This window comes from Felis catus, chromosome A2 (assembly GCF_018350175.1).
Source record: "Felis catus isolate Fca126 chromosome A2, F.catus_Fca126_mat1.0, whole genome shotgun sequence".
NCBI classification, from domain to species: domain Eukaryota; kingdom Metazoa; phylum Chordata; class Mammalia; order Carnivora; family Felidae; genus Felis; species Felis catus.
In genome coordinates, this window is record NC_058369.1 from 132,237,674 (window position 1) to 132,252,377 (window position 14,704).

A 14,704-nucleotide genomic window follows, 5' to 3' on the forward strand; every position below is an offset into this window, starting at 1 on the left:
ATGGCCAAAATCAAAAAGCAAAAAATTGAATAATAAATATATAGGAAAAAGTAGGGAAAACAAATAATACTTTTAATATCTAAAAGCAAGTCACAAAATGAGAGATGTAAATATAAAAATAATTAAAATAAAAATAAGAATTATGAAATTATGACAATAAAAATTCAGCAAATTTTTTGGAGTTTCTAAAAAGCTAATAAAGTCAGATCCATTTCCCAGTTTGGGCAGGAAAACCTATTTTCTTCCCCAAGACACCTATCTTCACTTTTTCTTTTTATTCTCCAATAGGGGCCCTTGGAAGGTTAAAGCTCAAGTGGAACTTCTTTGAAAAATATCCACAGCCCTTACTGAAGTGCTCTGGAATTTCTCTGCAGTCCTGGACTAAGCAGGTAGGTCTCTTTGGTCACCAGAGGGTACTTCAGAGAAAAAGAAATGATTCCAGGTTTGGATCATGGAGGATAAAAGATGAATCTGCAACATCTTTTTCTGTTAAAGGACAACAAAATGTTAAAAGTATGATGGGGATATAATCAAAGGGCAAAGAAACCAACTTAAATGTCTCCCTTTGAAAAAATCTGGGATTATTTGAGGATATATTGAAATAATGATACAAATGATTATAAAATAAGAATCCATTTGTCCATGCTTATATAAATAAGAATATAAATAAGTAAATTAAAGGGTGATAAAAGAAAGTTCTTCCTTTAACAGAATGTCAAGTAATAAGATATAGAAGAAAAAAATTCAATTAGAAAATCGTCAGTGGTTACTAAAACTAGTGGTTGAAAGCTTGGTGATTAACAGGATATTTATATAATATATGTTCCCCCAAATAACATTAATTATATAGGGGGAAAGTAATCTTACAGTGAAGAAACCTAGTGGACACTTCATAAATATGTAAGGTAACAACTCCAACAGTAGGACAAACCAACATCATATTTCTCCTGATGCTGAGGCTGCATATATTCTGTGGTATTCTTGCTAAACATGCATAAAATGAATCTAACAGGGAAATGTCAGATACATTAAATAGAGGGAGACTGTACAAAATAACTGGCCTATACTCTTCAAAAAATGTTAAGATCAAGAAAAACAAAGAGAGACTGAAAAGCTGTACAAGATTAAATGAGATTAAAGCGACATGACACCTAGCTGCCATGCATGATTCTGGACTAGATTCTGAAGTGGAAAAAAAAAAAAAGTAGATATTTGGGCAATTGACACAATTTAAACATGTACTGTGAATTAGATAATGGCATTGTATCAATGTTACATTTTCTGATTTTTGACAGTTGTATTATAGTTATACAGAAGAATGTTCTCCTCCTTAAGAAACATATACTGAAGTTGTTTGTATTTGTGTTTATATATAGATAATTGGAGAGAAATAGAGAGAGCAAATAAATGAGGCAAAATATACCAACTGATGATCTAGGTAAAGCACAAAATTCATTGTGCTATTTTGGCAACCTTTCTATAAATTTGAAATTATACAAAAATAAAACACTTATAAGCAAATAAATTAGATGAAAAATCCCCAAAACTATAAGGTATAACTGAATGGAGTCCAGCCACTGAGAGTGGCAAGAAGCCAGTGATATTTATAACTATGTAAGAAGAAGCAGAGGGCAGGAAAATAAGGACAACATCCTGATATAAAAATAAGCAAAAGACAGTTTATAAGGAAAAAATACAAATGACCGTTGAACATATTAAAATGAGTTCAGTGGCACTCATAAGAATTGGTGATACTACATTGAGGTATTGGCTGTATTTTACAAAACAATACTTGCCGACAATATTTGAAAAAAAGTTTTCTCATGTCAGTGAAAATGTGAAATGCCATATCTAGAAAAATTATATATGAGTTTACCTATTGATACCATTCCTAGGAATATAACAGAATGATACACTATAAAAATATTAAAAGACATATAAACAACTCCAATTACTGCCAAAAGTCCATCAGCAAAGAAGTGGTTGAATGATTAGAATACATCCACACAATGAAGTTTTAGGGTCCTTTAAAAAGAAAGGAGGTAGAACTTTATATATTACATACTACATAGTGGTATCCAGGACAGCTTTTTTAGACGAAAAAAATGCAAGTTGGAGAAAATGTGTATAATATGCTACCATGCATCTAAGAAAAGATGGAAGGAAGTAATGACATATTAATATATTTGTTTATAATTAAAAAAAGGATGGGGATGAGGCAAAAAGTGAACAAAAATTGTTGCCTAAGTGGGGTCAAGGGAAGACGAGACAGAGAACTTCTCTGGATGTACCTTATTTATATATGTATTTGACAAGAATCAATCATTACTAAAAATCTCTGTGTTGGGGGAGAGTGGGAGAGAGAGAGAAAAAGGTTATATAGCCTTCGTGAGGCTTGATTATATTGGCCTAGAGAGCTATGTAAAAATACTCAATGGCTTGTTCACAGTGTATACCTGCAGTAGGAGATAGGGTGAGTCTTTCAGATGATGTGAGGAAGGGAGCAGAAAAAGGGAAGGTAAGAAAAGAAAGAAACTGCTTTAGGTAAATGTGGCCAGTGGGAACACATAAACAAAATAAAATGCAAGGATTTCAGATGTGCTATGGTCCTATTATTAAAATTATCTTTATTAATCAGAGATATTTTTAAAAAAGATGATCACTGAAATATTAATGGGATTTTTCTCAGGGTGGTAGGATTTTAGATTATAATTAATTTGCTTTATATTTATGTATTTTTCATCTCTTTTCAAACAATGACACTATACTATTTATAAACTCTAGAACAATGCAATAAGGCAATTTCTATTCTATACAAAAAGAACTAGTAGTACCTACCAATAAAGAATAACTAAAACATGGGGCACCTGTGTGGCTCAGTTGGTTGAGCATCTGACTCTTGATTTTGGCTCAGGTCATGATCTCACTTAGTGAGATGGAGCTCCACGTCAGGCTCTGTGCAGGCAGCATGAAAAACATGCCCCTCTCCTGCTTGCACTCTCTATGTCTCAAAATAAATACATAAACATTTTTTTAAAAGGTTTTAAAAAATAACTAAAAGAGCAGCACTCCAAAATGAAAATGGCTAAAAGATGTGAACACTTAATAGATAAAATATAAAGTAAATATATATTTAGAATTATAGTCAACTCTTTAATAATCAAATAAATACAAAATTACAAAACAACTTGGATACAGGGCAGGAGAGAAATGGGAGTGAAGGATTACTCTTGAGGTTATTTACCTGAACAAGTAGAAGAATGATTAGTGATTGATAACATGGGAAACATCCCAGGGAGAAAGACAAGGAGTCTGCTTTTAAGTTGAGATGCCTATAAGATATCCAAGTAGAGAAGCCAACTTGTCTTTTGGATGTATGAGCCCAGAGATAGGAAAAAGTTCCAGACTGGAGCTGTAAAGGCACGTGTTGCCCACAAAGTAACAACATTCGAAGCCTTGAAACTAGAAGAAATCATGCAACTGATTGTAAAATAGTTCTAAAGACTGAATTCTAATGTTCAATTACAATTCCATTGATTCAGTCCTAATGTGTACCAAATGTTCAGAGTGTGGGAAAAAGTAAAGATATCAGGAGAATAGTTTTTGAGATAGAAGGAAAACCAGAATATTGTGATTTTCCTGAAAAAAGAAATGTTTTAGAAAAGAGAAATAATCTAACTCAGAAAGGTATTAACTGAGAACTGATCATTAGATTGATCAATATAGAGGTCACTGACAAAAAAGACAAGTTTCAGGGGAAGTGATGGGGTGAAATTCATTCAAGTGTGTTCGAGAGTAGGAAGGAATAGGAGAAGACTTGCAGATAGTGAGGCTAGATAACTTTTTTTGAAGTTTTCAGTAAAGGGCAGCAGTGAAATAGGGAAATAGCCATAGGGGTGTTTGTGTCAAGACAGACCTTTTCTTTTAAGATGGGAGAAGATATTAAATATAGGTTAATGAAACTTTATTACTAGTCAGAGAAATATTAATAATAAAAAAGTGAATTAATTGCTGGAGAGTAGATGAAGGAAGATGGAATCTAATGTAAAAATGAAAAAGTCAGCCTTCATTAGGAACACAGGATGTTCACATAGAGTAAATGGGTACAAATATGCATCAGAGAGTAGATATAGTGGTCAGGGCTATTGAAATTTTTTATATTACTTCAATTTTTTCAATGAAGTTAGCAGTAATGCCTTCAGTTGAGAATGTGGATGCATAAGCAGGTATTGACAGTTTGCAAATAGAGGGGAAAGAAATGTCTGGGTTAAAACAATAGAGGATATATTTCCCACAGCATTTAAGTTGATGTGCTCTGGGTAAATATTTAAGGCATAATGTTTATCTTTTCTCTGGTCAACCATGATTTTTTTATTTGTAATTTTATAGGGAAGAATTAACTGCACTCTAAATGTATGGTGACTCCAAGAAATACCATTATACCCTTTAAACACAAGCTTATATATTTATTTCTTCATGTGGTAGAAGAATCAATATTATAAAGTCACTGAATCAGTGATCTCTATACATGGCTATCCTCAAACTTTGAAAATCAGATTACGTAAATTATTATATGAATAACCTAAGTGGGCATTATAAATGATACTATAACTTATTCTATCCATTTATTTTAATGATAAACATATTGATGTTTTTATTATCATTTAGAGATAAATTTCCCTTGATTTTATTCCAGTGTCATAGGTAGAACATGTAGGTCTAATTAGATTTTCAAGAGCAAACCTTTTTCATTACCAATATTGACACTCCAGACAATGAATGGAAGAACTAATATTCTTATATAGTCTAAATAAAAAGCTGGTGTAGTCTTCATTTCTATATGTCAGCTTGGACATATAGAAGGATCTTTGTCCTGACAGATATTTTCTCCCACAGAAGTGCTTCATTTTGATTATGGTTTGAATTTGAATTAGAATTTTTCCTTCTATGTTTTTCTTTAAGGCTACTGAGAGATGTTAATGTATTTATCTTATGTGTAAACCCTTCAACATGACCCATTCCTTTAGATTTGTGCTACTCATTATGGTAACCAACAAATATCTATTGAAAACTTATAATATGTTTGGAACAAGCAAATAACTTAATTTTCTATTTAACTGTAATTAATTTGCATTTGAAAAAATGAATTATTTAATAATATTTTTCCATTAAATACAACTTTATTGCTTTCATGGGACTGACTTCACTTTAGCCATTGAAAATGTAGCTTACAATTAGAATGAGCTATAAGTGTAAAACATAAACAAGATTTGAAGATTTAGTATGTTAAAAAAAGATAAAATATCAACTTGATAAATTTTTATATTAACTACCTATTGAGATGATAGTGGTTTAGATAAATTAGTTTAAAAAATACATAAAAGGGGCGCCTGGGTGGCGCAGTCGGTTAAGCGTCCGACTTCAGCCAGGTCATGATCTCGCGGTCCGTGAGTTCAAGCCCCGCGTGGGGCTCTGGGCTGATGGCTCAGAGCCTGGAGCCTGTTTCCGATTCTGTGTCTCCCTCTCTCTCTCTGCTCCTCCCCCGTTCATGCTCTGTCTCTCTCTGTCCCAAAAATAAATAAACGTTGAAAAAAAATTTTTTAAAAATACATAAAAATAAAATAGTAATAGGTAATAGAGAAATGAGTACTCATCTTCTAAAAACTTTCTAGTAAACTTCCTGGTTTCAAAGGACTAAGTCTACCTACACTGATACCTTATAAGAGAAGTTGGTAGCATGTGCATTCCAAGTCAAACAGTTAAACATATTACTGGCTCTTGATATTTTTAGATTTGTTCTGTTTTTTGCTTGGTTGGTTGGTTTTTGATCACTGCCTTTCCTTTCTTTCTTTCTTATCTTCTTTCTTTCTTTCTTTCTTTCTTTCTTTCTTTCTTTCTTTTCTTTGTTTTTCTAATTTCTTTGTTTTTCTAATTTTGTTTTCTAAGGAAATAGAGCAGCATGGCCAGCCCTGGTCAAATTTATCAAATTGGTGTTTTATTTGGCATCTTTTTTTCTCTCTTGGTGATATCCTATCTCCTTTTGACAGTATATTTAATGCGTAGGCTACCCAAGCTCTCCATTTGGAGCTCCACACAAAGGCTTTATCTTTGCAAGAGAATAAGTCAATCACTGCAAATATTTCATGACCATTTATTACTATTTCATGGGCATGATGCTTCATTGCATAGAATGGAAATTTCAGGCTTTATAACAGGCAATTGGAGGATATATTCTGTGAATGTCAGAAGTTTTGGACCAAATTCGAATGTTACTATTGGATAGTTGTCTATTTCTCCTACTGGGCCTATTAAGGGCCTATTAGTGGGTCCTATTAAAAGCAATTTAACTTTTTGATTTTTTTTCTTGTTTGGCAAAGGAAAGTGTATAAATTCCCAAAGCTCTGGTAGAATGCAGTACTCTCTTTGCAGAGGTAATCATTCATTTTCAAAATTCTAATATTAGAGTTTCACTAAAAATACTTATAGTATGTTGATGCAGCAATGCTGCATTCTCTTCACCTAACCAGTGTAAAAGATTCCTGCAAATATTAGATGAGAGGCATTCTTGAGTTAGCATAACTTTATTTATTCCCTGGTGCGTGGGATCTCATTGCTTTGGTCCATGTGGGATAGTCCTGAGAGTGATGGATGACTCACTGTGAAACAGCTGTGACCTGACAGAGATCTTGCTGGCAATGCATTTTCTGTGTAAATTTGATTTAAAAAAAAAGCAATCACCATTATGTCATTGCATTCTTGTGCTTCAGTATTGGTGGCTGTATTCCCCAAGGATGGAGTAACACCCTTGTATGGGGGTTGATGGAACAGGTGGGCTGGTGTGGAGAGCATGAAGATGAGGGAAGAAAGATGAAAATACATATAAGCATTTGCAGAACAAGCTGGCCTATTTACTATTAAAGCTGGGACAGACACATTATATGATGTTTTGAAATTCTTAGAAATGGTCTGCTGGGACTAGTAATCATCAGTGGATGCTGTGTAAAGCAGATCCCAGGCAAAATTACCTGGAGCCTCATAGTACACTCCTCTATGGTCCTTTTCCATCTCTTTCTTGAATTGAGGTCCTTGGCACATCCTTAGTTTATCTGGTTTTCAATTTCTCCATCACTAACGAGAGATAAAAATAGTATCCATCTCTCGGGTAGTTTTAAGTATTGATATGTGTAACACTTTAAGAACAGTAGCTGGCCTATGTATGCATTGAAAATGTGTGAACTTTATTGAGAAAAACCAAACAGAATTATTTGATTTTTGCTCAAGACCTTGGCTCTATTCTTCTTGAACAAAATTAGATGATCCAAATCTCTTTCTCATATCCTCATCAAAACTTATTGGTCTTATATCCCCCCTTCCATAATAGTAAAAGCTTCAAACTAGCAGCCAACTGCTGAATCTGGCATGTGAATGAGTTCTTTTGTGCTTGTACAGTTAAAAGTGTAATTAAATGCCAGTATTTACAAGCTTAGATTCAGATATTTCTTATAAAAGTATGATTTCTACTTCCCTTGGAAAAAATAAAAATCTCTCAACCATGAGACAGCTCTCCCAATGGGAATACTCAGTTGGAACTGTATACAGTAGTAGCAATACCCTTTTAATTCTACTTATATCTTCCAACTTCCCAGTCTCCAGCTATCCCTTATTTTTTCTTACAACCCAACCCAGTTCATTTTCCACTGCTGTTCTGGGCCCTGTAATCCAGGTATCACAGCTGTCTTCCATAGTTGGGTTGTTTGTAACAGAGCACTAGAAAAGAGAAAAAGAAGAGTTAGTCTAGACATGGAGAAAAATGCCATGCCATATTTGTATAGGAAAACATTTAATTCACATTCCCTGAGTCCTGCACATATGCCAAGCACTGCTCTTAGTGGCCAATATCTGTTAATTCACTTGACCTTTACCCCGGTCACAATTAGGTGTTAGAATTTATTCTAAACACAATAGGAAGTCACTGAGGGATTTTAAGTAGAGGAGACATAATACACATACAATTTACATATATAAATATCGCTGTAGTTGCAGTGCAGAGCTTGGAAGGGGTGAAAGAGAGGATACAGGGGAGCCAGTTAAGTAATTATCACTGTAGTTAACAAAGAGAGAATATTGGTGATTTGGACTAGATGATAGGAGTGATAAGTAAGTAAGCTATTAGGGCTATAACCCAAAGTACTTAGAAGAAAACATTTTTTCCTGTGGAAAATAAGGGCAAAATCTGCCCCTTATCAGCACCTGGCCACTCTCCTCCATTTGCTTGTTCTATTCTAGTCCCACCAATATTCCCCCTTTCCTTAAAAGCCAGGATTATTCCAACCTCAGGACCTTTGCGCTTACTATGACATTTTCATCCCAGGGTGTCACACCATCGTTCTTCCTACCATAGTTCAATGCCACTTTCTATTCCACACTGTCTTATTACATCATTCTGTTTTAAATGCTATCATATATTGCCATTTAATTGCCATAAAACATCATTCTGTTTTAAATGCTATCATATATTGCCATTTAATATTTTTTGTTTATGTGCGTTCTTGATTACTTATACTTGATTTTGTTCTGCGATATTGAGTTTGCTCATGTGGAGACCACATTTTGAAAACCACTGCCCTACATAATTAATTGGCTCTTCAACTTTCCAGCAAAAATATATCAACCATTTATTTTCATGCTAATAAAAAAAAAGAATGTAGATAATTTGGTTGCTGTTGAATCAGTAGTTCTCTGCATGTAGGTTTATTTTACATATCAATACTGCTTAATACAGCAGTCTGTTTTTTTTTTTTTTTTTTTGCTTATAAGCATTTTCACTGATTACTATAATCCTTGTGAATATTTTTAAAGAAGGAAATTTAGGTATTAAAGTCATAATTGTCAGTTTTGAGAATTTGGTGAGATGGGCATTTACATATGGTGCTAGAGCTATCTGTCAAATCAAGAGCTACACCGTCCACTCTGTCTACTCAGCCCACAGAAATGGGTCCATGTTCTGGTATTGGAAGAAAGATAACTGCTAATCACCTTAGACCATTGCCATTTTAGTCGTTATCAGTCCAGAAATAAGGTCTTCAAAGAGTCTCTGGACTCAGAATGTACCTGAATGTCTCCTTGGTGTCTCTCTACCTGCCTTGTTCGTTTGAAGTGGACCTAAAGTTGGATGCTTTTAGGGAGTGAGGAATCTAACAGACCAGAAGTCACACAGTCAGTCAATCAGTTATCTCCATGTGTTTATTTTTATGATTTATTTTTTAATTTTTAGGTTGGAAGAAAAACCCCATTAGTACTCAAGGACCAATTCTGTTAACTCTATTTTCATATAAGGAAAGTGTTGTATTATAGTTGCTTGCTACCACTTTCCATTTCTTACTACATTATCAAGCCTCCAAGTTTCAATACAGCAGACCTACATATAGCCAATCATACCTTCAAGTTACATAATATATTTTGAGAACCCATCCTGTCTTATTAGCACAAAATGCTTTCTTATATCAAATTTGGACGTTCATATATCAGCTAATTACCAGATATTTAGACTATACTTTGGTAATATTTATCTCTAAACAGTATGACAATGATTTTTTAAAAAGACTTCTTAGAGAATGATGGACAAATTATTTCACCCTCAGGGCTTAGATTCAACAACTAGAACAAAAGGAAAATAATAGTACCTCATAATAGGATTGTAATGGTGATTAAATCAAGTATCATATTAAAGAGTAATTAGTCTGTGTCTTGCATATCAAAAGTACTAAAATTGGTTCCCTCAATTACCTAGGTATGTGTCTTATTGCAAAGAAAATTTCATGACTTGGATTTCTTAAGGAATTTGTGCTATTTACTCTAATACTTGATTGTATTTAGTCTTCTGTTTTCTACAAATTAATGCAATACAAAAAAATTAGAGACTTGCAAGGTCTCAGTCTATATTATATATTAACTTATAGAGAAAAAAATCCAAAGAAAGTATACCAAATTCTAAAAATATTTTCAAAGAGTTTGACTAAAAGGTGAGATACAATTAAGAAGTAACAATCAGTATGAAAATATTTAAGTGATATATAATCCAATTGCAATGAGAATCCCTGGTATCCAGATTGAGTTCGTCGTGTATATGTGTGTGTGTGTGTGTGTGTGTGTGTGTGTGTGTGTGTACAATGTTTTTTTGAGAGAGAGAGAGAAATTGTGTGCACTTGCAATGGGAGAGGGGGAGGGGGAAAGGGAGGGGGAGACAGAGAATCATTTTTTAAAATGTTTATTCATTTGTGTTGAGACAGAGGGAGGTGGGAGAGAGAATTCCAAGCAGTCTCTGCACTGTCAGCACAGAGCCTGATGGAGTGCTCAAATTTAGGAACCATGAGATCATGACCTGAACCAAAACCAGGAATTGGAAGCTTAACCTAGTGAGCCATCCAGGTGCCCCCAATATATTTTTCTCGTAAAAGGAACCAGAGTTCCTTGGAGAAATGACTGATTCTAGATTGAGAGCAAAAAGTGTGCAAACTGAACCGAGAACATCTTAATATGCCAAAAAACAAAGAAGTATCAGATTGCTGGTTTTCTGTCAAAGGACTCAGAAAACGAACTCCAGGAGACTCTGAATAGTTAAATACAGTTATCTTTGAACATTAGCAAGAATATTGATTGCAATGTATTGAAACTCTTTTAATGTTCTTAAATCTGTAAGTTTAGGATAATAGCAAAAAATAAAATAAACACTACAAGTTCACTGATCACCTTTGGAACATGGTAGGGAAGCAATCATACAGGAAATAAAATAAATGAATCTATGCTTAATTTTTCTATATGAACTGTATATTGCTATAATCAAATAATTCATAAAATTTCTTTTTATAGAAATCTTCTAGCTAAGACATGAAAGCAGAAATTATAGAATAAGATAATCATAATTTTTAACCTGAATTAAATGATCTAGATAATGATCACCAAAGGCTGCTGACATCACACACACTTGGACATCTACACACACATGCACACACACTCACACACATACTCATACACACACACATACACACATCAGGCATTATGTATCTTCTGGTGGAAGTATAGAACCCCTAGAATATCAAACTTGAGTCTCAACAGTCCTCTAGATCTAACTACCATTTTATAGGCTATCCATGGAGTAGAGTGGTATGTTAATTTGATAACACAAGGATACAATCAGCAAAATGTAGGATGTACAGAAAAAACTCTACAGAAATTGAACTGGATTCTTCAACAAATAAACGCTAAGGGAAGAAAAAGGGCAGAGAGAATCAACAGATAAAAAGTGATTTAAAAGATATACCAATTAAAATATGTGAGCTTTATATGGATTCCAATGTGAACAAATTTTTAAAAAATTAGAAAAGATAACCAGGGAGATGTTAATTACATTAAGAAATTATTTTTAATATTATGGGATGTGAAAATAATAATATAGTAAAATGGCAATATGATTATATTGGTAAAAGATTTCTTTTAGAGATCTTTAGAGTTATATGCTGAAATATTTTTAAGTGAAAAACTACTTTTGGGGTGCTTAATGGGTAGGGTATAGGTATAGGTAAAGTAAGAATTGTTAATTGCTGAAGCTGAGTATATGAGAGTCCATTAAACTGTTGTCTCTACTTTTGAGTTTGATTGACTTTCCTATAATAAAATGGTAAGAATTAATAGCTCTCAGTAAGATGAAAATGCATAGTTTCCTAGAGCTTTTATATGAATACTGGTTACAACAGCACTTTTAGCAAGCATTTCATTAAATCTTTACTTGAAAAGTTTTAGGAAAAGTGATAAAATAGCATCAAAATCAGCATTATAATCTCCTGCTCTTTATTCCTTTGCAAAAATCACCATCAGCCCACCCTTCTATTATACATTTTAAAAAGTTATCTGTCTATTAAGGGTCACTTTGAGGAAGGCAGAAAAGTGAGAATGTAAGGTAAAATTTATTTCAGAAAATGAACCTATTGGGACTTAATGCTTTATCTACTTAATGTTTTTATAACTATGTACACATTTCTTAATTCTTAGGAGTAAGAAAGTAAGCATTGACAACAAGTAGGAATATTATCTTTTTCTAATGATCTGAGAATGGAACCCCCATTATAACATGTAAATTTATTGCTTGATTTTTGTGTGTTTTACTTTTATATATATTTTCAGGAACACATAGTAAATGAGACTACTGTACATTTATAAAAAGTTAAATAAAGTTTAATCTTTTCCTCAGTTTCTTTGTTTGAAGCCATTTGAAAAACTAGAAATTCAGATGAATATTAATATTATATTTTATCACGGTGTTATTACTAGTGAAATTTTGAAAGTAACTTAGATTCAAACCAAACAAAATCATTTAAATTATAACATTTGTGGGGGAATATTTTGTAGTGTTGGAGAAATCTAATTAAAACCAGATCTCAGGGCGCCTGGGTGGCTCAGTTGGTTGAGCAGCCGACTTCAGCTCAGGTCATGATCGCACAGCTCCTGAGTTTGAGCCCGCATCTGGCTCTGTGCTGACAGCTCAGAGCCTGGAGTCTGCTTCTGCTTCTCTGTCTGCCTCTCTCTCTGCCTCTAACCCACTCGCATTCTGTCTCTGTCTCTCTCAAAAATAAATAAACATTAAAAAAAAAACCAACAAATCTCCCAACCCAGAAAAACACTCCACAAAAGTAATAGAAGAGAACACTTTTGTTATTGAGTAATCATTAAATCAGCATGTGATGCACATTACAGGCAATCTGCTGAGATTACAAAAACAGAAAGAAATCCCAACCTTTTATATAACCAAGCATATACAATCCATTACACATGTTGTGAAGATAACCAATAACCAGTCCTCTAGTAAGATTTAACAAAACCATTTCTCACACTTAGTTCAATTTATTTACCTGGTGATTGAGATTAGCTAATTAACTTTACCCAAAGGAGAAGCAAACTTCTCATATCTTTATGACAGGAGGTAGTTTTGTAACTTGAAGCAAGATGCCCACATATGTTAGGCACCAACCTTTCCACAGAAATCCAGAGATAATGGTATTACCTCCTTTGATCCTTATATTTCACAGAGAAGGATTCCAAGTACTTGAGAGAGACATGCCTGGTTATAAAGCTGACAAAAGGCCTACTTGGCTTTCAAAAGAATTTATATACATTTCAAAAAGAGGAGAAAGTACTTAGCAATTTCAAGTTTTCTAAAGTAAATGTCCTAAAGGAAAGGAGGGGAGGGAAATCTATTCCCTCATTTTTTAAAAAAAAATTATTAAAGACCTATTTTTTAGAGCAGTTTTAGGTTTATAACAAAATTGAGAGGGAGGTACAGAGATTTCCCATATATTTCCTGGTCCCACACATTCATAGCCTTCCCCATCACCAACATCACTAACCAGATGGATGCATTTTTTTTTAACCAAGGATGAACCTACACTGACATATCATAATAACCCCAAATCCACAGTTTCCATTAGGTTTCACTCATGGTGTTGTACATTCTATGGGTTAATGTATAATGACAAATATCATTATAGCATCTTGCAGAGCATATTCAATGTCTTAAAAATCCTGTGTGCTATGCCTATTCACCTCTCCTCCTCCACCACAGTCAATGACTGATCTTTTGGTCATCTCCATAATTTTGCCTTTTCCTGACTGTCATATAGTTGAAGTCACACGGCATGTAGCTTTTCCAGATTAGTTTCTTTCACTTAGTATGCATTTAAGCCTCCACTATGTCTTCTCATGGCTTGACAGTTCATTTCTTTTGAACAATGAATAAGATTCCATTGTCTGGATGTGCTACAGCTTATTTATCCATTGACCCGCTGAAGGACATCTTGGTGGCTTTCAAGTTTTGGCAATTTTGAATAAAACTGCTATAAACAGCCACATGCAGGTTTTTGTACAGACATTTAGGTTTTCATCTCCTTTAGGTAAATACCAAGGAGAAAGATCGTTGCATCATATGGTGAGAGTATGTTTATTATTGTAGGAAATGGCCAAACTGTCTTCCAAAGGGGAAATATTTGCATTTCCTCTGGCCGTGAAGAAGAGCTCCTGTTGCTCTCCATCCTTGCCAATATTTGGCATGGACAAGTGTTCTGGGTGACAGCCATTCTAATACGTGTGTGGTAGTATCTCATTGTCATTTTAATTTGCATTTCCCTGATGGCATGACATGGGTCATTTTTTTCATGGTTTATTTACCATATTTATATCTTTTTTGGTGAGGTATCTGCTAAGGTATTTGGCCCAGTTTTTAATTGTGTCATTTGTTTTCTTATTTAAGAATTCTTTTGTAAGTGTTAGAATTTCTTCACAATCTGGCCATCACTTGTTATTGTTTGCATGGTATATGTATATGTATATGTATATGTATATGTATATGTATGTGTATGTGCATATATATGTGTGTGTGTGTATATAATGGTATGTATTCACACCATATGTAGTTATGTATATATATCATTATCATATATATATGCTAATTATAACAGGTGCCAGGTGATTTCTCATTGTGGTTTTGATTTGCATTTCTCTGATGATTAGTGATGTTGGTCACCTTTGAAAAATGGCCCTACTGGCCACTCGTGTGTCTTTTTTGAAGAAATGTGTACTCAAGTCCTTTATCCATTTTTAAATTGTTTTTTTCTGCTCTGGAGCTGTAGGAATTCCTTACGTATTTTGGAAATTA

At 33.8% G+C, this 14,704-nt stretch overlaps 1 long non-coding RNA gene across 1 annotated transcript in view; it reads left to right on the forward strand.

Moving 5' to 3' along the window:
- The first annotated feature begins 240 nt into the window (after positions 1-240).
- The window catches only part of LOC111559534, a 327,598-nt gene continuing 313,134 nt past the window's right edge, over positions 241-14,704 (forward strand). Inside the window, exon 1 of the long non-coding RNA XR_006594441.1 lies at positions 241-389. This is a non-coding gene — a long non-coding RNA (uncharacterized LOC111559534). The remainder of the gene's footprint in view (positions 390-14,704) is intronic.